The sequence below is a fragment of the Tupaia chinensis genome, unplaced genomic scaffold, assembly GCF_000334495.1.
Source record: "Tupaia chinensis unplaced genomic scaffold, TupChi_1.0 Scaffold000475_1, whole genome shotgun sequence".
In the NCBI taxonomy this organism is placed as follows: domain Eukaryota; kingdom Metazoa; phylum Chordata; class Mammalia; order Scandentia; family Tupaiidae; genus Tupaia; species Tupaia belangeri.
Window position 1 is genome coordinate 335,311 of NW_006159984.1, and position 22,396 is coordinate 357,706.

Below are 22,396 nucleotides of genomic sequence, written 5' to 3' on the forward strand. Positions count from 1 at the left end.
CAAAGTTCATGGCTATCAGTAATCATCATTATTATTTAGCAATTACCTGGGCCTGTGGTCTGTCCTTCCAAAAGATCAATTGGTTAAGTTATGCAGCATTGGGCAAAGTGTTATAGGAAACTACAAAAAAAGCAATAATATGATTGGTGGGATAAACAGAATAATCTCTGTGGCTGGAATAGTTTTCGACTTTCGTATATGCAAGAGTTATGTAATATATCTACATCTATTTAATAACATGGCATTGTCACATATTAAATTTTTGTTGTTAAGTTTCTTTTGTTCCATTTCGCTTAGTATTTCTTCATCTAAAGGTAGCAGTAATAAAAAATTACAGTTCTGAAAGAAAAGACAGTAATTGTTTAGTCTATAACTTTTGGACTACCAATGAGTAATTGGAAGCTCAGAAAGTGAAGAGCCATGCCCAAAGGTACATAGAAAAGGCCAGACAAATTCAGGTCAAGAATCTAGGTCTTATAATTATAGTGATTTAATCTTTCCACTATACTTCATTACTTAATATTTAATTTTCAATTCAAATTTTTCTATAATTATTTCCCATCTAGTAATCTGCATTCTATCCCAAGTCTGGATGTTGTCATATCAGACACAGAGTAGGTGTTAACAAAAGACTTGTGGATATGTTGATTACCTTTTGATTATCTTGTTCACTCAAGAGGTTGTATCTAGGGAGTCAATGCAAGAGTACCACCATCCTGACCTGGAATGCTATCTTCTGGGAATATGTAACAGCATTTTCACCACCCAATAGAATTAAACATCCCATTGTATTAAGTAAAGATTATGGATGTATAGACACTGATTCTTGTAAAACATAACATCACATACATGGAATGTTAAAACGGTCCTGGGTTTCAAGCTAGAGAGAGTAACCAGGATGATTTTATGTCTATCATACTTTCTTTCCCAGTATTCCTTTTCTTGTTTTTAGTAGTACAATCATTCTTATTCTAACCCCAATGGTCATGATTTCTCACTATCCTTAGCTTATTAAAGACTATTTTGAAGAAAAACAATTCATCCTAAGGCATTAAGTAATGAAAAATATTTATCATTCTTTCCAGAGCAAGGAGCAATTTAGCAGAGATAAAAGTCATAACCTAATTTATTTCAGATTTTTTTCTCATTAAAAACCCTGAGATCAGTATACAAATGCTATTGTATTTCTATTTGTAACAGTGAAAAATTCAAAATGAAACTTACTTGAGTTATATATAACAAAAGGATTTTGGGCTAGTTAACAAAGACAATAACAAGTATGAAACATCCCCCCAAATACAGTTTTCTATATGACTAAAACAAACTATTTTTTCATAAAAACAGGTTTACAAAAACAGAAAGCCATATAAAAATTTTAAAAAATAGACAGTTACTTATGTATAAAATCTAATACATGGCCTTCCACAGGATTAAATAGAATGCATGTCCAAACCACCACTGTTTTATTTTCAGAAATTAACAAACACTTGCTAAAATTTTTATGAAAATTCAAAGAATCCAAAATACTAAAACACACTGCTTAAACAAACAAAGCTACAGCTGAACAAGGTGTTGTAGTTCATAGAAAACTGAACCTCAGTGCTGGAAGACACATAAGTGTGTATACATACCCAACATCTTGATAAGCTTGAGGCCTGGGAAAAGGGGGTGATGACATAAGACTTTGTCAGCTGTGCTTCTCTCTCATTCTCTCTCTCTCTCATGCACATACTCTCGATCATACATTTTTTTTTAAAAAGTTGGAATCACATTTCTAGATTCTAAAACCTATTACAAAACTATAGTAATCAAACTAGTGTGGCAATTTCATAATAATAAACATTAAGATGAATGGAGTATAATTAAGAGTCTAGAAATAAACTCCCAAATTTATGATCAATTGTCAATACAGTGCAAAGGAGGAGAAATATTTTTCCATCAATTGTGCTAGGACAACTGGATATACAGATAGAAAAAAATGAGTTGGTGGCTGTGATGTTCTTTTTATATGTTAACTTGGTTAGGTTGTAGTCCCCAGTTATTTAATTAATTACTAATATAAGTTTAAAAATATTCTGTTGATATGATTCAGATTTATAATCAGTTGATTTTAAGTAAGAGAGATTATTTTAGATAATCTAGGTAGGCCTGATTCAACCAGTTGAAAGGTTTAAAAGCAGAGTTGAGGCTACCCTGAAGAAGACAGTCTGCCTATAGGTAGCAGCTTCTGTCAGTAAATTCAAGTCTGCCTTTTATGACTATCTGACCTATAAATTTCCAACCTGCCTAGCCAGTTCCAATTTCAAAAAAAAAAAAAATCCTTTTGAAACCCAACAAGGACACTCTAGTATATTTTCTAAGGTTCTTGAAATATAAGGTCCATTTACATTGTAATAGCCCAGAGTAAGGAGTAAGTCTTCAGACTTTGGTTATGATAATGACCAACATGGACCATGAATGAGGGCCATTTGACCTCTAAAACTCTCTCATGAAGGAGAGATAAGTTTTAAATTTCAATATGTAAGATGTTTTGTAGAATGGAAACTGCTGGATGTGAGCTCAAAGACTCCAGGCTGAATGGCTCCAGAAACCTGAAGAGAAATTTCATTATCTAAGGCCTAACCAATCAAGAATGCCCACGAGATGATCATGTCCTTTTGGAACAATCACTGAACTGGTCATGTACCTGGGACCTCTGCCCCTAATTTTGTCCTTAAAAATGCATGTGGGGGGACCAGCAGTTAGCATAATGGCTATGTCATTAGACTCACATGTAGTCAACCATGGTTCGAGTCCCAGATCCAGTGGCTTAAACTCACGCCGGGTGCATGTGCTTGCGTGTCCAAGATCCCGAGAGGAAAATGGAGGAGAAGGGACTGCAGCATGGCCATCCCTCCTGGGGGTTGATTTCTCGCTTTATGTCTCTCTGTCTCTCTCTCTGTCTCTCTGGAGAGCACAAACGCCCTGTAGCAAAAACCTCTCAAAAAAAAAAAGAAAGAAAAACAAACAAATGAACAAACAAAAAATGCATGTGGGTAACATCGTGGGGAGACCAGGTCTTTTCAGTATGAGCTTCCCACTCTCCTTGCTTTGCAATAAAGCTGTACTTTTCTTCATATAAAAAAAATTCCTTGTTATATTTTCTTTAATGTGTATCTCCTAGGAGTTCTGTTTTACTAATTAAATGTATGACTGACACTGATTATAGTATTAGAAGTTGTTTTAGAAGACTAACATCCTAAGAATGAGTTTCTGAATTGCTTCTGGGTCTTATGAAATTGGTGTAATCTACTCTTATTAAAACTAAAGGCATTAATGACTATTTTTTCCATGATAAAGCAGTAACCATAGTACATAACCTGAAGTGGCAATAAAGATAGACAAAATATTGCCATCAAATAGTCAAATTCTTACATATGATAAGGTTCTGGTAGACCATGAATTTATTATATAGAACATTTAGTTAAAGTAAGAAACTATATATAAAGGGACTTTTTTTATTACTCCTAATTGTGCTAAAATAAAAATCAAAAGACAAGTATCCCAGGACATCAAATTTTTCAGCTCAAGTTTTATATTAATGCCCTATAAGCTTCTTTATCTTCCCTGAAAGAAACATTTACCTTTAGTACTCATAGAGCTAAAAACTAAACAAAAAACAGACTTACAGCAATTTACTAAAATATGTAATACAAACTAAGTTCTCAAATTTGGTATCGATTGGAATGGTATATATCATAAATAACAGAATAAAAACATATGGGCAGATCTCAGAAAAGCTAGGAACATTAAATTCCCAGAATTCTCCTTCTTTCCCATAAAAGAAGTCCCCCACCTTTGCCTAAGGATTTTGACTGAGAATCTATAATAGCCAACTCTGAGACTCCCAAAATATTAAGACAAGAAGCCATTTTAAAGCTGAGGTGTTGTCTGGCCTATTCAGGGAGGCTATGCTCTAAACCCCATCTTCTAAACTCCCAAAATATTCAGAGAAGTAGAAGAAAGATTTTGTCACACAATGACCAGAAACAACTGTAGAGGGATATGAAACATGAGAAATTAAGAAAATATTTCTCCCCTAAGGGAAAAGAACAGTCCCTCATCATCCAAAGACAGTACAGTAGAACTCATGGAAATATGTGATAGAGAATTCAGAATGTTCATAGTGACAAAACTAAACAAGATGCAAGAGCTGAGAGATAATGAACTCCAGAAGATGTAGAAGAAAAGAGACGAGTTCAAGGTGTTGAAATTCTTCCATGATACGAAAGTTGAAATACACACCATATAAAAAGAATCAAATGGAGCTATTAGAGATGGATGCTGCCATTCTTGAAATCAATATCTCCCTTGAAAGTATTAAAGGATTAGTTCATGCAGAAAATTGAATCTCAGATGTTGAAGGTAAAACCTCTGATCTAGAAAAAACAACCAAAAAACTGTGAAAATAACCTCCCAAAATGAGAATACTATATGAAAAATACTAGACAGCATTAAGCACAAAACATCCAGATAATCAGTATCCCAGAAGGTGAGGAAACTAATAAGGCCATTGACTATCTATTTCATGAAATCTTGGAATAAAACTTTCCAAATCTAGAGAGGAATTCAAATGTCCAGACCCAGGAAATACAAAGGACCCCTAATAGAATCAACCCAAGAAGATCTTCTTCAAGGCACATCATAGCCAGACTGGCTAAATATACACAGCCAAGATACTAAAATTGGCAAGAAAGAAACATCAGGTTACTTGTAAAGGTAATCCCACCAAGCTAACCTCAGACCTCTCATCAGAAACAATGCGAGCAAGGAAAGAATGGGAAAATATATTCAAAATGTTAAGTGAAAAACAGTTTCAACCAAGAATACTGTATCAGCAAGATTATCTTCTATATGGAAAGAAAGGATAAAAACCTTTTCAGATAAACAAGACCTGAAAGAATTTGTCAATTGCAGACCCACTCTACAAGAAGTTCTGAAAGCAGTGCTCGACCAGGAAAACTAAATACAGAAATAAGAGAATAAAAGGCATCTAAGAAAATGACCAATTTAATGCTAGGGACAAGAAATATCAATAATAACATTGAATGTTAACTTCCAGAATTTAAACGGCAAGATTGGACCACAATAACACTGCATATTCAACAGAAGAGAGTTTGAACATAAGCCTGAAATGGCGAAATGGAATTTTATGACTTTTGAGTAAAACATTACTGATTTCCTTTTTTTTTTTTTACTCTGTTTTGTTTCCCAATTTTTTTTTTTTGGGGGGGGAGGAAGAGAGGTTTTTGCTACATGGTGCGTGTGCTTGCCAGACAGACAGAGACAGAGAGAAAGAAAGCGAGAAATCACCCCCCCCCACGCCCCGTGGGGATGGCCACATTGCAATCCCTTCTCCTCCATTCTCCTCTTGGGATCTTGGGCATGCACACATTGGCGCCCAGTGTAAGTTTAAGCCACCAGGTCCAGGACTCAAACCGCCATCGACTACATGGGAGTCCAGAGACATAGCCATTATGCCAACTGCTGGTCCCTGTTTTCCCAATTTAAACATTTTACTTTCTTTTGAGTTGTTCATGGGTTTAGCAATTTGTTAAACTATATTTCTTGTTCATTTCTCTAAATGGAAACATAAACTTTTCTTCCTTTCTGACTCCTGTGGAATTGGAAATATTTGGAAATATTCTTATTTTGTGGCAGAAGGGTTATTTGTATAAGTTCAATAATGCTTGTTGCATTGAATCAGAAATTGGAAATACTCATTATTGGACAGGGCTTTGACTGAAATGTCATACCTGAAGATTAATCAGAAAACTATGGAAATAAGGTATTCAAGTAAGCCAACAGAAGCTCTTAGAAAGATGGCCTGGCACCATAAATAGTTCTGGCTGGCAGAGAGGATTAGAGAAGATAGATGAAAGAATTTACAACATAAAATAGCCTGGACTTTTCCACCTCAGCATTGTAGTCAGTAGAGATTGCAAAATAGCAACCACACCAGAAGATTACCTTGAGAAAGACTTTGAAGGAAGAAAAGGAGACTTATCTTTGCTAGCAGATTGTATATCACAGTATACGTGGTAGGGCAGGGCTGAATTGAGAAGATTCATGTGTGATTTGTGTGCTGGGCATATGCTTTTCAAACAATTTGAGTGGTTGACATGTAAATATTTTCTTAAAAATATTTAAAACCATACTGTTTCTGTTGTTATAGAGTCACAAACAAAATTATACAAAATTATAAGAAATATTTTGAACATTATCTTAAAAATTTAGTATTTTTAAATTTTGAAAGTTGTTTATGAACTGTCAAGAACTATAGAATATGACCAAAAGCTTTTTGATATGTAAAGTAAATGTTTGTGGGAAATGTAAAAATGAATAAATGAAAAAAATATTATACAATAAATATTGTGGTGCAGAAAAAAAAGAAGGAAAAAGAAGTGATAGGGAAGTACATTCCTTTTACTGAAGTATGTAATTACTAAGACATGGACTTGCCCTCCATGCATGCAATGCTTTTGCCAAAACTATCATGTGTGAATTTACAGAATACCTTAGCCTCTATCATGCTATTACACACAGTATTGCTTCTGATAAATAAACTCACTTCAACAGCAAAATTAAGAGATACATGCTTATGAGATTCTCTGTTTTTATGTTCACCATTTTCTTCCAACAGCTGGCCAGATGGTCTTTTGAAGTACAATGACCTTTTCAAGACTTTATTTCAGAACCAGCTAGGTCACGATATCTTGCAAGGCTGGAACTCTGTTCTCTAGGAAGACATAGGTGCTCTAAATCAGTGCTCTAGCTACTGTTTCTCCCGTATTAAGAATTTATGAGTCCAGCAATCAAGGGGTAGAAATGAGAGCAGCGCCCCTCACTATTACACCCAATGATTCACTAGCAAAATTTTTATAGTCTTAGGGTTTGCTGTTCTGATTATATTAGTTCCAAAGGAAAAAAAGATTCCAGCAAGAGCACAACAATTCTACTGAACTGGAGATTGAGATTTCCATTCAGTCATATTTAGTTCCTCATGTCTCTAAATTGACAAACAATGAAGAAGGTTGCTATGCTGACTGGGATGACTGATCCTGATTACAAAGGGGAAATTGTGTTGCTACCACCAAATAGAGGCAAGGAAGAGTTTGAGGGGGTGGTGGGCTAAGGAACAGCATGTCTGGATTACAGGAAGTCCATTAAAGATTCTTTAATTTGGTGCTATTGTAAATGGGGTTATTTTATTTATTTATTTCTCTTTTTTTTTCTTTTTTCTTTTTTTGGAGAGGTTTTTGCTATAGGGCGCGTGTGCTCGCCAGACAGACAGAGACAGACAGAGAGACGGAAAGTGAGAAATCACCCCCCCCCTCCAGGGGGGATGGCCATGCCACGATCCCTTCTCCTCCGTTCCCCTCTTGGGATCTTGGGCACACATGCACACACGCCTGGTGTGAGTTTTAGCCGCTGGGACTGGGACTCGAACTGCAGTCGACTACGTGGGAGTCCAGCGACATAGCCATTACGCTAACTGCTGGTTCCCTTATTTATTTCTTTTTGGAATAGTTTGGTTTTAGTCTTTAGAGACACTGCTGATTTTTGTATGTTGATTTTTTTTATCATACACCTTTAATCAATTCTTTTAGTAATTTTAACAGTTTATTGGTGCCATCCTTGGGTTTTCTATATAGATCAGGTCATCTGCAAACAGAAACTATTTAATTTCTTCTTTTCTTATTTGGGTGCCTTTATTTCCTTTGCTTAATTAATCGCTATGGCTAATAGTTATAGTACCGTGTGTGTGATGCTTGTACACACATAAGAGAGAGAGATAAAGAAAGCACTATCTACTTCCATGTTCTGGTCATGCTGTACTCCCTTCCTTCAGTCCTCTAGATTATCAGGATTCTGGAAATGCATGCATTCACCTGGCATGCCACAGGCCAACTGGGGCAGGAATTAAAATGACAATTGGCTTCCAGCTCCAGGGTTTGGTACTCTACTGACTGTAGCAGTCAGTAGATAAAGATGGAGATGGAGCCTGTAGAACTATGTTGAATAGAAATGGTGAAAGTGACCACCCAACCTGTTTCTAATTTTAGAGATAAAGCTCTAAACTTTTTTCTGTTGAGTTTAGTGTGATATTAGTTGTGGTCTTATAGCCTGTATGCCCTTTCTTGAGATGAAGTATATTGCTTCTATACCTAATTTGTTGATAATATTTAATCATAAAATATTGTTGAATTTTGTCAAATGTTTCTTTTCACTATTGAGATAATAACATGGCTTTTGCCCTTCAGTGTTTTAATATCACATTTATTTATTTACATAAGACAATTTATTCCTATGTCTCAGGAATAGCACAGTGTATGATCCAATTAATATGCTACTGAATTTTGTTTACTAGTTTACTTTTTTTGTAGAAATATGCTATTTAATTTTTTGTATTTCCTTTTTATTTTTAAACTTAATTACATTTAATCGCATGTCTTTACAGTATACATTTCTTTTTTCAACACAAACACTTTGCATGTCAGTCAAGATATTACTATATACATTATCATCAGCGAATAGCTTCTCATTTTTTGTGAATTAATCATACTTTTACAAGTATTTTACTTCCCTTTTCTCCTCCCTCCTTTCCATACTAAACTTTTTTTTTCATATTTTATTGATTCACAAAAGATCTTAAAATGTGGGCAAAGCTAGAATCTAGTGACAAGTGCACTGTAATTCTCTTCTGAAAGATTTTTTTTTTCTTTTTTCATTCCCCCTTTTACTAAGGAGAGGTACAAAATAACTTATTTGCAAAAATAAATTAGATTAATCTCAATTTGGTCTGTTATTTGAATAAAGCCCAAAAAGAATTCAATTTTTGATGCAAGTATAGAATAGATACTATTCTATTATAGGGCTTATGAAAATAACCATTCTGCCACAAAATAAGAATACTCATAAATATTTTCCAATTGCAAAGGGTCAGGAAAGGAGAAAAGTTTATGCATCAATTTAAAAAATTCTACTTTTAACAAATGGCTGAACCTATCAACAATGCAAAAGAAAACAAAAATCCTTAAATCTGGAAGACAAAGCATAGAAGAAAATCAGTAATGTTTTAGAAAAAATAAATCATAGAATTCTATTTCACCATTTCAGTCTCATGAAATCTCTTTTGTTGAATTTGCAGTGTTACTGTGGTCTGACCTTTCCATTAACATTCAACATTATTATTATTTCATAACTTGTCCTTATCATTACGTTTGGGCTTTTTCATGGTCATATTAAGAAGAAATTTAATTCTTTCATGGTATAGAGAAGTAGAGCTTTTGAGATCAATAAGATGATTAGTGTGAGGTTCCTATGATTAACCCCTGGTAGATTTATTAGGAGAAAAAGACACACACACACACACATACACACTCACACAAATACACAGAGATGTACTCTAGTTTTCTCATGAAAGGACTTCTTGCATGGCCTTAGGACCCTACCAATAAGAAAATTCTTACCAGATGTTGGCTCTATTTCTGCTTCATCAGTTCAATGTCTCCTCCTTCATGTATTTAATCATTGGAGGTCCTAGACTCTGGGCCTCCAAACCATGAGCTAAATAAAACTATTATCATATTAAATTATCCAGGTTTAGGTATTTTTTGTTACTAGCAACAGAACAGAGTAAAACAGGAACAATATGATTAGAAGGTTGGAACTTCCACTCACTGACCTCTAGTAAATAGAGAGGGACTGGAGCTTGAATTAAATTACCAATGGTCAGCGATTTAATCAATCACTCTTCATGACTGATATTCTATGATAACCTTAAGTAATGGACTTTGGGGAGTTTCCAAGTTGATGACTACATCTACATGTGAGGAGGGTGGAGCAACTTAAACTCATCAGAATAGGATTTCCTGCACTCAGGGCCCTTCCAGAACTTTTTCAATGTACTTGTCTATTTGGCTATTCATTTGTGTCTTTTATAATATCCTATATAATAAACCAGTAATTAAAGTGTTTCCCTGTGTTTTGTGAGCCATTACAGCAAATTAGACCTGAGAAAGGGAATGGTGGAAACCCTCAATTTTTAATCCAATTGGACAGAAGTGTGAGTAACTTTAGGACTCACTGCTTGTGATTGGCAGTGATCTGAAGTGGGAGGTAAACTTATGGCATTGAGCTCTTAGCTTGTGAGAACTATGCTAACTCTGTGTAATTAATGTCAAAACTGAATTAAATTCCCTTAATTTAATTCAGAAGTGAGTTAAAAGTTAGTGTCAGTAGAAAATTAGAGGACTGCTTGGTGTGAAAAACCTATATATTTTATTTCAATAGTGTTAGCTTAGAAACACATCCTTTAACATGTTATGTGAAAAGAGCAAAATACGCATTCTTTTTAAGCAAACATTAACATCCAGGAAGATAGTCCATATACTCAGTCATGAAATAAGTTTTAATACATTAAAAAAAAAATCCAATGGAAGCTACTTCTAACTCTAGAAAATTAAACAGCACATTTCTAATTACTCCATGAATCAAACAGTAAGTCTCAAGGGAAATAAAACTACATATTGAACCAAATGAAAGTGAAAAGACAACATATCCAAATATGTGAGGTACAGGGGCAAGTAGGAGACCAACTGCATTTTGAATCCCAGACTTGGTGGCTTGAAAATCACAAAGGTTCTGAGCCCGTATATGCTCTAAATTCCAGTAAGAAAATGGAAGAGAAGGGATTGTGGCATGGCTATCCTCCCTGAGAGGTGATTTATCACATTCTTTCTCTCTGTCTTTCTCTGTCCTTTCAGCAAGCACACATACATGGTAAAAACCTAAAGAAAAAAAAAAAAGAAAAAAGGTTCACTCTCACCTCCTTTATTCAATATGTTACTATAAGTTCTAGCCGGTACAATACAAAAAGTTGCAATAAAGGCCAGAATGAAAAGGAAAAAAATTAAACTCTCTCTATTTTCAGACAAAATTATTGTACAGTAGAAAATATCAAAATATTTATCCCCAAAACCTCTTAAAAATAATAAAAGAATTTAACAAGGTTGAAGTATGCAAAATTCACACATAAAAACACACACACACACACATACACATAATTAATTTGGTCTTTTATAGCAACAAATATGTGGAAACTGAGATTAAAAATATAGTGGTTCCGAAAATATCAATGAATATTTCAGTTTAAGTGTAGCAAATATACATACAATAGTTCTCAAAAACCAACAAGGAATACTTGGGTATAAATGTAGCAACATGTGCAGAAACTGTATGCTGAAAACTGCAAAATATTGATTAAAAAATAAAAGAATTAAATCAGTGGAGAGACATAATATATTAGTTGATGGGAACATTTAACAAAGTAAAGATTCAAATTGTCCCCAAATTAGTAAATAAGTTTAATACCATTCTTATTAAAATACTGGTAGATATTTTTGTAGATATAGATAATTTTACTCTAAAATTTATGTGGAAAGGCAAAGTAAGCAAAATAATGAAAACAATTGTGAAAAAAAATTGGAGAACTCATTGTGCCTGATTTTAAGACTTACTAAATTATTACAATAATTAATAGAGTGTGGTATTGGTAGAAGATGAAATACATATGTCAAGAAAACAGGGAACCAGCAGTTAGCATAATGGCTATGTCGCTGGACTCCCACGTAGTTGACCACGGTTCGCGTCCTGGACCTGGTGGCTTAGAACTCACGCCGGGCGCGTGTGTGTGCGTGCCCAAGATCCCGAGAGGAGAATGGAGGAGAAGGGATTGCGGTGTGACCATCCCCCCTGGGGGGTGATTTCTCGCTTTCTGTCTCTATGTTTCTCTCTGTCTTTCTGGCGAGCACATGTGCCCTATAGCAAAAACTTCTCCAAAAAAAAGAAAACATAATAGAAGATAAAGAGATCTACACAAGTAGAGTCTACCAATTTTTTCCCAAAGGTGCAACATTCAACAAAGAAATAGCCTTTTAATAAATAAAAATGACAATTTTATATATATTATATCTATGCAAACAAAAAATTAATGTTGGCTTAAGCCTCACATCTTACATGAAAAGAAGGCTCAAAATGGATCACATGTATATCATATATTAAATATATGAAACTTTTAGATAAAACAGAGAGAAAATCTTCATAATCTAGAACTGAGTAAATTGTTCTTAGAACACCAAAAGAATGATCCAGAAAAGAAAGAAAATCAATAACTGGACTTTATCAAAACTTTCCTTTTGAAAGAACGCATTAAGAAGGTAAGACAAAAAGGCACACACTTATCCAAAAGAATTTGTGTCTAAAATACATAAAAAACTTTAAAAGCTCACTATTAAGGAAATATGGACAAAAGACATGAACAAATATTTTACTAAAAATGATCTACGAATGGCAAATAAGCACATGACAAAAATGTTCACCATTACTAACCATTAGGGAAATGTGATTTAAAATCATAATGTTAATCCATGACATAACTATTAGAATATCTAACATTAAAAATACTAGAAAACAGCAAATACTGACTAAGATGCAGAACAACTGGATCTCTCATTCATTGCTGCTGTTCAGAATGGTAAACGGGAAAGCTACTCTAGAAAACGATGTGGAGTTTTTGACGAATCTAAACATGCATTTATTATAAAACTTAGAAATTCCACTCCTAGATAGATGCCAAAGAGAAATCAAAACATCTCCATAGAAAAACTTATGAATGTTCATAGAAGCTTTATTGATAATAATCAAAAATGAAAACAACCCAAATGTACTTCAGTGGATGAATGAGTAAACAAACTGTGGTGCGTGCCCAAGATCCCGAGAGGAGAATGGAGGAGAAGGGATTGCGGTGTGACCATCCCCCCTGAGGGGTGATTTCTCGCTTTCTGTCTCTATGTTTCTCTCTGTCTTTCTGGCGAGCACATGTGCCCTATAGCAAAAACTTCTCCAAAAAAAAGAAAACATAATAGAAGATAAAGAGATCTACACAAGTAGAGTCTACCAATTTTTTCCCAAAGGTGCAACATTCAACAAAGAAATAGCCTTTTAATAAATAAAAATGACAATTTTATATATATTATATCTATGCAAACAAAAAATTAATGTTGGCTTAAGCCTCACATCTTACATGAAAAGAAGGCTCAAAATGGATCACATGTATATCATATATTAAATATATGAAACTTTTAGATAAAACAGAGAGAAAATCTTCATAATCTAGGACTGAGTAAATTGTTCTTAGAACACCAAAAGAATGATCCAGAAAAGAAAGAAAATCAATAACTGGACTTTATCAAAACTTTCCTTTTGAAAGAACGCATTAAGAAGGTAAGACAAAAAGGCACACACTTATCCAAAAGAATTTGTGTCTAAAATACATAAAGAACTTTAAAAGCTCACTATTAAGGAAATATGGACAAAAGACATGAACAAATATTTTACTAAAAATGATCTACGAATGGCAAATAAGCACATGACAAAAATGTTCACCATTACTAACCATTAGGGAAATGTGATTTAAAATCATAATGTTAATCCATGACATAACTATTAGAATATCTAACATTAAAAATACTAGAAAACAGCAAATACTGACTAAGATGCAGAACAACTGGATCTCTCATTCATTGCTGCTGTTCAGAATGGTAAACGGGAAAGCTACTCTAGAAAACGATGTGGAGTTTTTGACGAATCTAAACATGCATTTATTATAAAACTTAGAAATTCCACTCCTAGATAGATGCCAAAGAGAAATCAAAACATCTCCATAGAAAAACTTATGAATGTTCATTGAAGCTTTATTGATAATAATCAAAAATGAAAACAACCCAAATGTACTTCAGTGGATGAATGAGTAAACAAACTGTGGTGCATTCCTGTACTGGAATAGTATCTAGCAATAAAAATGAATCAATTATTGATAAGCATAATAACTTGCTTAGATCTCAAGGAAATTGTGCTAAATGGAGAAAACCAATCTGGAAGATTATATACTGATACCATTCACATCCTCAACATGACAAAATTATAGATATAGAGGATATCTCATTAGTTACCAAGGTGTTTAGAGATGGGGAGAGATTGTGATGTAAAGGTATAGAAGAAAGGAAAATTTTTGTGGTGATGGATCAGTTCTGAATATTGATTGTGATGGTGGTTACATGTATATATGTATATAATAAATCTTACAAAATTATACATATACATACACGCACACACAAATGAGAAATGTAAAAACTGGTTAAATCTAAGTAAGGTTTTGTTAACACTAATAGTATTATATGAATGTCAATATCTTGGTTTTGATAACATATAATAGTTTTTCAAATTCTTATTGAAGAAAACTGGGTGAAGAGTACATTGAGATCTTATACTGTGTTTGCAACTTCTAGTGAAACAGAATATATTTCAAAGTAAAAAAATTATAAAATAGACTTCCTGCACTAAAGCACAATTGGCTGGTTCACAGAGGAAAGCAATAAAAAGGGATTTATCTCAGGTTTTTCATATATAAAACACTTTGGAGGTAATCATCTTATGAAGTAATAAATTTTGGCTATCCATGTGGATCATTGTCTTGAATGTTAATACACAATTAAAAAAAAATAGGTTTCTGCTTTGCTTTTGTTTGGCATAAAATCACCCTGGCTTGGGGAAGTAAAATTAGAAATCCTTCAGAAACCTCTCTTGAAAAACATGTGGTCATTCTGTAGCCATTGAATTGAATCTCCCATCAGTGTCAGTTCTCTGGGGAGATATACAGGAAGCTTGATTGTTCAGGCCACACCAACTCTACGCTTTCTGACTTACCCATAGAGATACAGCAGCATTGCTCCACTTTAAAGACAGCAAAGAAAAATTGACCAGAAAAGGGAAGGAGTCTTTGCACATTGTTGTTAGGAATATTAACTAGCAGAGCCATTTTAAAAAATGTTATGGAGTTTCCTAAAAAACAAAAACAAACAAACAAACAAACAAAAAACACTACACTATGATCCAGAAATCTCACTTTCATTGACATATCTAAAGGAATTAAAATTTGCATGTTGATGAGCTATCTGCACTCATTATGTTAATTTCCCCATTATTCACAACAGCCAAGATATGGAAGTAACCAAATGTCCATCAAAAAATAAATGGATGAAAAATGTGGTATGCAATGATTGGGCCAATAGGTGGCACAGTGATTAAGGTGTTGGACTCCCATATGGTCGACCACAGTTTGAGGCCTGCATTCGACAGCTTGAAAATTACCCTAGGCATGTGTGCATGTGTGCCCAAAATCCTGAGAAGAGAATGGAGAAGGGATTGTGGCATGGCCATCCCACTTGAGGATGATTTCTCACTTTCTCTCTCACTGTTTCACTGTTGTCCAGCAAACGCATACATAGATACAGATAGATAGATGATAGATAGATAGATAGATAGATAGATAGATAGATAGATAGATAGATGCAATGAACTACTTTATAGCATATTTTAAAATAATTATTTTATTTAATTTTATTATTTATTGACTTATTTTAATTTGACCAGAGAGGGACAGAATGAGAGAGAGAGAGAGAGAGAAAGTGAGAAAGCAAGCTGCCAGGTCTGGGACTCTAACCACAGTCAGCCATATGGGACTCCAGCACCCTTAACTACCACCCCACTTGTTGGACCTTATACAGTATTTTTTAAAAGAAAATTATATGTTTTTGTGATCTATTGTAACTAATTGTAATAAGTTAATAAAAATAAACTGCATATTTTCTTTTCCTAAAGTTCATCTATTTATTTCTTCCATGAGAGAAAAGGAGAGACAGAGAGAGAGTCACTGCCAATAGGATTTTTCTCCCATGATCCACCCCCATCTTCTGCTGGCCCCAAAACATGTGCCAGTCCTGCTCAATAAGGTCCCAGAACATGAGCTTGTGTGTATCCAGTTGTGTTACTACTGCACCACTGCATGGTCAGGTATCATGGATTTCAAAATTGCTAGAGGTACAGATTTTTAATGTTTTCATTGCAAAAGTTGGGGAGATGATGTATTATCATATGATTATTATCATATGATAATCAGCTTGATTAAATCTTTCTACAACATAAATGTAGATCAAAATGCTCATTGTATATCATAACTATCCATAATTATTGTCAATTGAAATCATTTTAAAAGGGAAAAAATATATTAAAATATTTCCATCTCTAGAAATTACCAGATTAAATTATGCAACATGTTGGTTTATTGCTTGTTGATGATGACGTGTATCGTATTCTCAACTGGGCTGGTCTGAGGTGTATATCATGATAGGTAAAGTCTCTTCACAATCTAAATGATGTATAGTGATTACATGTATAAACAATAATAGTAAATTAAAAATAAAAATAAACAAAATTAATTTTTTTTTTCCAAACCTAACTAAAAAGTAGAAAGAATAAACAGAAAAGCCGATCCTCTGGCATTACTTACTTTCTGAGCTGTTTGAATGTATGTTCATACTTGGTTGGCTAGGTGTAGAACATATACATTATAAATATACTTCTGGCTATAGGTAAGTTGTGTGAAGTCGTTGAAATTCCCTTTCTACTGCCCCATGACATTTCTCTTCTTGTTCCCATTGCCCGCTTTTTAACCGCCTAGTACCTTTTCAAGTGTGAGGCTTCCTCTTTTGAGAATATCTAACATCCAGCTAATAAATCTAGTACATAAAATCATTCACTAAATTGTCAATAGCTTAACCTTTTACCACTTCAAGGCATATTTGCATTTCAACAAATAGAACTTTAGAGAGGCAGTAAATAACCTCTGAAGATAGATTACTATTAAAGACATTTCTTTCTTTTTTTCTTTTCTCTCTTTCTTCTTTCATTCTTTATTTTTTTTTAAGGATTTTTGTATGCACTCCTAGAGAGAGACAGAGTCAGTGAGACAGAAGGGGTGGCCATGCCACAGTACCTTCTCCTCCACTTTCCTCCTGTGATTTTGGGAATGCATGCACATGAGCCCAGGTTGACCTTCAAGCAGCTGGGTCCAGGACTCAAACTGAGATCAGCTATGTGGGAGTCCAGCTGCCTTAGCCAGGCAGAAACATAACCAAGACTAGGAGATATACTATGTTGGTGGTGCCTTTTCCCAAACTCAAAATCAGTTGCTAATTTGTAAACTTATTTTTAAAGTTATGTTACTATTTTATTTCCCCAGAAAACTATGGACAAGTATTTTCCAAACTTGAGCAATATTTTTGTCCAAGTGGAAAAATGTCTTGAGTTTTAGTAAGTACTCTTTTTCTCTGCCTTCTAGGACACCTTCATTCACAGCTCCATAGAGCAAGACATCAGCACAGAGTCGACCAACAGCAGCCTCTCACTCCCTCAGAACCCTACAATTCAGCAAATGTCTAGTCCATACTAAGCACCAGCTTTATGCTACACTTTGCTGATGCGGATACACACATAATTCATTTCTTCTCCCCTCACTCTCAGCAGCTGATTTAATAACTGGCTTATTCCTCAGTCAAATTGCTTGGTGAGTGGGAGAAGGGGAACAATTGTGAAGAAAAAAATCTCTCCACCTATACTTGTGGTCAGAGAGATTAGGCAAAGCTATTTTCATTACCTAACATATGGGGCCACTTGACAACCATGATATGCAGACAGTGCCATCCTGTGAGTAATGCTCATGAAGGCTACAGCTGTTAGTTACATTTTATTTCTGAGAAAAAATGCTAGTAGTACAATAAAGTCTCTATCCTGATTTTTCATGGGAAAAAAAAAACCTTCCCTGAGTTTTCTGTTACTAAAAGAGAATTTATTATCTCCAACTCTTTAATCCAGATTCCAAATCTCTCTCTCTATGTGTACGTATGTGTGTGTGTATATGTATGTATGTATATATATTACACTGACTTTCTCATATCAGAAGGTACTGTTATGACTAGGTCTCACTGATATCTTAGTAAAGCTTGCACTAACTTCTTCAGGATCATATATAATTTTACATATCATGAATACTCAAGTAAGGAAAATAGAAGGAAATTCTTCTAAAACAGACAGGAGAACACTTACTTTGTGCCCCTTTCTAATATATTTCTCATGTTCTCAAATTAAAAATACATCCAAAGACCTGTTCATAGTAAATTGAGAACCAGTCCCATTGAGATTTGACAGCTGTGTTAGCTTCTAGGGCTTGATGAAAATCCTTTTGTACTATCTGAAACCATCACATCTTACTCAAGAATGCACACATGGAAATGTTCCAGTTCAAGAATGCATGTCAAGTCTCGTCTTATGAAAAGATTTAATTAGGCATTTAAATGTATTTCTTATTTGAATGCTGCTTTAGTTTATATGAACCATGGATTTAAAATTCTAAGTTTCCCCCAGCACCACTGTTCACACCAACAGAAATGTGTTTAATCAATTACAATTGTAATTTTAACATAGAATTGTTAAGAGCAGTGTTCAATATTAGGTCTGTCCTTCTGGTTTTTGTCAATGACATATTAAATTATAGAGAAGGGAGCATTCTATATAGTCACATTTCCTTTCATGAAGCATGCAGCAGTTTCAGTGAACATTTTAAACACTTACACTTATAAATAGATATTACCTCACTGGAGTCTCCATTATTCATAACAATATATTCTCAAAATATAAGATATTGGCAGATTCAAGGTTGCATTTTCAATGGAAGCAATAGAAATTCACATTGTCATTTTAAATTCACAGAGATTTTTAAGTTCTATTTTTTAATGTGTAAAGAGAAATTCAAGAACCTTACCCTTTCTACCCAGATATCCTGTAGAGAGCTGCAGGCTTGTACAGCTAAAAGAGGAAGTAACATAGTTTATTCAGCAAAACAGGAAAAAAAAAAAAGCCAAATCGTTTACCTCTAATGGGAGATAGCCTCTGTTCGTCAGCATCACTCGATTGTTTAGAGACACTTTTCCCTCAGAGGATGTTGTGGGCAAAGAAAATTCAAATTTTGGCTTTGATGAATTCAGTTTCCACGATTTGTACTTTTCAGCCAGGAACAGAGTGTCTGATTTTAATTTGCCACGTACTACCATACTTTTCTCAGTCTAGTCTGAAAGTTTAAAGTATGGACTATACAAATCTTCAGCTTAACTGTTAGAATTCTACTTTTGCCATTTAAAAACAAGAATTGTAATGTATTTAAAATACTAACCACGTTTTAGCAGAAAACAATAAATATAACTTTTTTTCATTGATTCCCCTTTATGTTTTATTCCTTACCATGATTTCCTGCTTCAATGTTGCAAGGCATCTACTTCTTGGGAGAATATATCTATACTATTCTAAAGACTACCAAGTAGCTATTCCACACCTTGCTAAACTTATAGAAGATAGCATGTCCAGAAATGTTTAGGTTCTATGGCTGCAATGGCTGCAATTTACATATACTGACATAAAAAGTCATGTGTCTTTGCTATGGTGCTTGTAAAGAGAATGTGTCAACAATTCACTGAGCTTCCTGCTATGGACACATCCATCTTACTCTATTATCATCTTTTGTTTTCCTTTTTATCTTTCTGGGTGTACGGGTGCATATGTGTGAGCCATATATAATCTTTAGGCTGGGTATGAGGTAAATGTTTCCAAGCCATATTGAAATAGTTAGCTCACATTGCAGTGCCAAAGATGGTAATAATAGGAGTCTCTTAGGGAATCAGAGAAAACATTACTGGGTCATCAGAAAGATTTTGCTTAGCAGTGTCTCCCATAACGGTGACCAAGATGAATCTTTCAGGCATTCTTTTGAGTTAAGCATTGCCCTCCATATATACTGATGTGAAAATTAAACCCTTAACACCATATCGGAAATGTGCTGTTTAGGCAACTTTGGATATGGGTGGAATAGGATTAAAATACCTAAAAATGGAGAAAATTAATTTTAAAGGACTGAAAAAGATTCCAAAGACAAACATTACATTTTATAATGTTGACATAGATTTCATTGGAAAGTTTCACTAACATTTAGTTTTTTGTCTGAACAAAGTCTCATTAAATGTAACAAAAGTGAAGCTTTGGAACAAAAAAAAAAGTGATATATTAGTAGTAGATACCATTAATTCTTACCTAAAATGTTAGTTTTACTATTGATGTAATTACAACTTGAGAACCTAAGATTTTAAGTGTCCCTTTGGAACCTCCTTTTTTTCTGGATCTTTTCCTTTTGAATGTAAAGTTTACATATGTTTAACCTACTGTATCTGATTATACAGAAAAAAAGAGAAAATAATCAATATATAGTTATGAGGCCAACAGGTTGCATGGTGGTTCAGGTGCTGGACTCCCACGTGGCTGACCATGGTTTTAAGTCTCAGACTTGGCGACTTTTTCCCCCCACTTCTCCCTTCTCTCTCTCTCTTCTCTCTTTTTTCCCCACTTCTCCCTTCTCTCTCTCTCTCTCCCTTCTCTCTCTCAAGAGAAAGAAAAAAGCTCAAGGATAATCTACCTAATAATAAAAAATTACTTGGTCTTTCTCTTTCTCTCTCTCTCTCTCTCGTGTCCTGTAACAAAATTAAAAATGATAGTAATAATAATAAAATTAAATAAGCAATTCTTTTTAAAAAATAGATCGTTACCAGCCAGGGGTCTCAATAAAGTTGTATCCTGGAACAGTAATTTAAACAAAGCCTGGGCTACTGCATATGATTGTGCGTTGAAAAAGAGTTAAAATAAATGAAAATTGAAATCTAAATAATATAATGCTCCCAAACACAGTGCTGCATCTCCTGGAGGAAAGTGTTTAATATTCTATTGCACAAAAGTCAAGTATTTTCATCAGAATAACATGTCATATTAGTGGGGACAAATTTTTCTTGATTTTATAAAGGAGATTTATGGACTAGAAATGACCTTGATCAAATAGATTATTTTTAAAGACCATTTGAAGATATATTGGTGAGGAAGTGAGTCTGGAGACAAGAAAATCAGTAAGAAGTATTATAATAATTCAAGCATGAGCTGACAAGGATTTGGTGTTGGGAAGAATCATGAATAGACCATGAACAAGTATAAATTAGGGTTCAGAAAACCTCAATACTGGGAATTGAATTAGGTTACAGAAAAGAAATAGACTGAATTGTTGTTCCATCATAAGTAGTCAGGAGATCAGCTGCTTTAGGTAGTAGGTATGATGAACACATAATAGAATTCTTTAATAATGAGACTGAGTAGTCAGTTGGGTTTATATTTTTCTCACATCAGCTTTGAGGATATTCAAACCTAAATCCAGTGTTTGAAATTCCTTATTACATGTTTCTACCACAATCCTCTCCCATTCTTCCTCTAAATCAGGAGATTTTAATTTTGATTTCATGAATGGGCCTTTGTAGGTTCATAAAGTTCTTGAAATTGTGGGCAAAGAGTTGATGAACTTTGTTGTTATTTTAACATTTATTTAGTGTTGTTTTATAATTGCTTTATTTTTGCCTTCAAGTTTCTTTTTGGGGAAGTGAGTAAGAGACATATATAGATGATAGAGAAAACAATAGATATTGATAGATGAAGATAAATTATTACTATTACAACACTGGAGAGAGTATATACACATTGGAGTAATTATTTTCACAATCTAACTAATGAGAACAAAATTTCTGTTAGGCCCAGACCGAGTACTCAGAAATTAAGTGTGAAGAGAGAATGAGACTGGTGAAAATTTTTTAGAAGTCTCACAACCCATCACAGTGAAGTAATTGCATATCAGTAACATAGAAAAGTTGTGACCATGATCTGAGAAAAAAGAATTCCTGAACTATTGTAGATTACTGGGTGTGAGTAAATAAAGTTGTAAAAGAGAAAAAAAAAAAAAAAGGCTACTTTGTACTTTGTTGTGTGCCGGAAGATTGTTGCAGATATGACTGATGGTTAAAATAGGAAGAAATGTATTTGAGAGATGTTACACAGGAAGAAACAACTGAATTGATTTTTCTAACAAAGAAAGAGTGAATCAACATGACTATACTTTGGGTCTAAGTCACTGACTAAATAATGATGTCATGAAAGGAAATAGGGCATCGTTTTTCTATTCAGCAAATATTTATTGAATAACTGGTATATGTAAGTATTCTACTCAGTGGATGAAGAGTAAAGTCAAAGTCTCCATTCTCAAAGGTTTTAGTTTTTTAAATCATATTGGATTTTTTGGTCCCTTCTCCTTAGAAGAACAAAGTAAGAAAGAGAGAGAGAAAAAAATAAAAAGAAAGAGGAAAGAAAGGAAGAAAGGAATAAGAAAGAAAGAAAGAGAAAGAAAACAAGAGAAAGAAAAGTTACTTGGTCCTTTAAGAGAGCATTGTAGTTAGCGTAATGGCTATGTCACTGGACTCCCACGTAGTCGACCGCGGTTCACGTCCCGGACCCGGTGGCTTAGAACTCACATCGGGCGCGTGTG

At 34.2% G+C, this 22,396-nt stretch overlaps 1 protein-coding gene across 2 annotated transcripts in view; it reads right to left on the reverse strand.

Moving 5' to 3' along the window:
• The window catches only part of LOC102502564 (putative P2Y purinoceptor 10), a 31,725-nt gene extending 12,923 nt beyond the window's left edge, over positions 1-18,802 (reverse strand). Inside the window, exon 1 of one of the 2 annotated variants that reach the window (XM_006155861.3) lies at positions 18,761-18,802. The gene's annotated coding sequence lies outside the window, so the exon portion shown is untranslated. Of the gene's footprint in view, positions 1-46; positions 196-18,760 lie in introns of those variants that run through there. The other variant, XM_027774717.1, reaches the window with a different exon arrangement.
• Between the last annotated feature and the right edge of the window lie 3,594 nt (positions 18,803-22,396).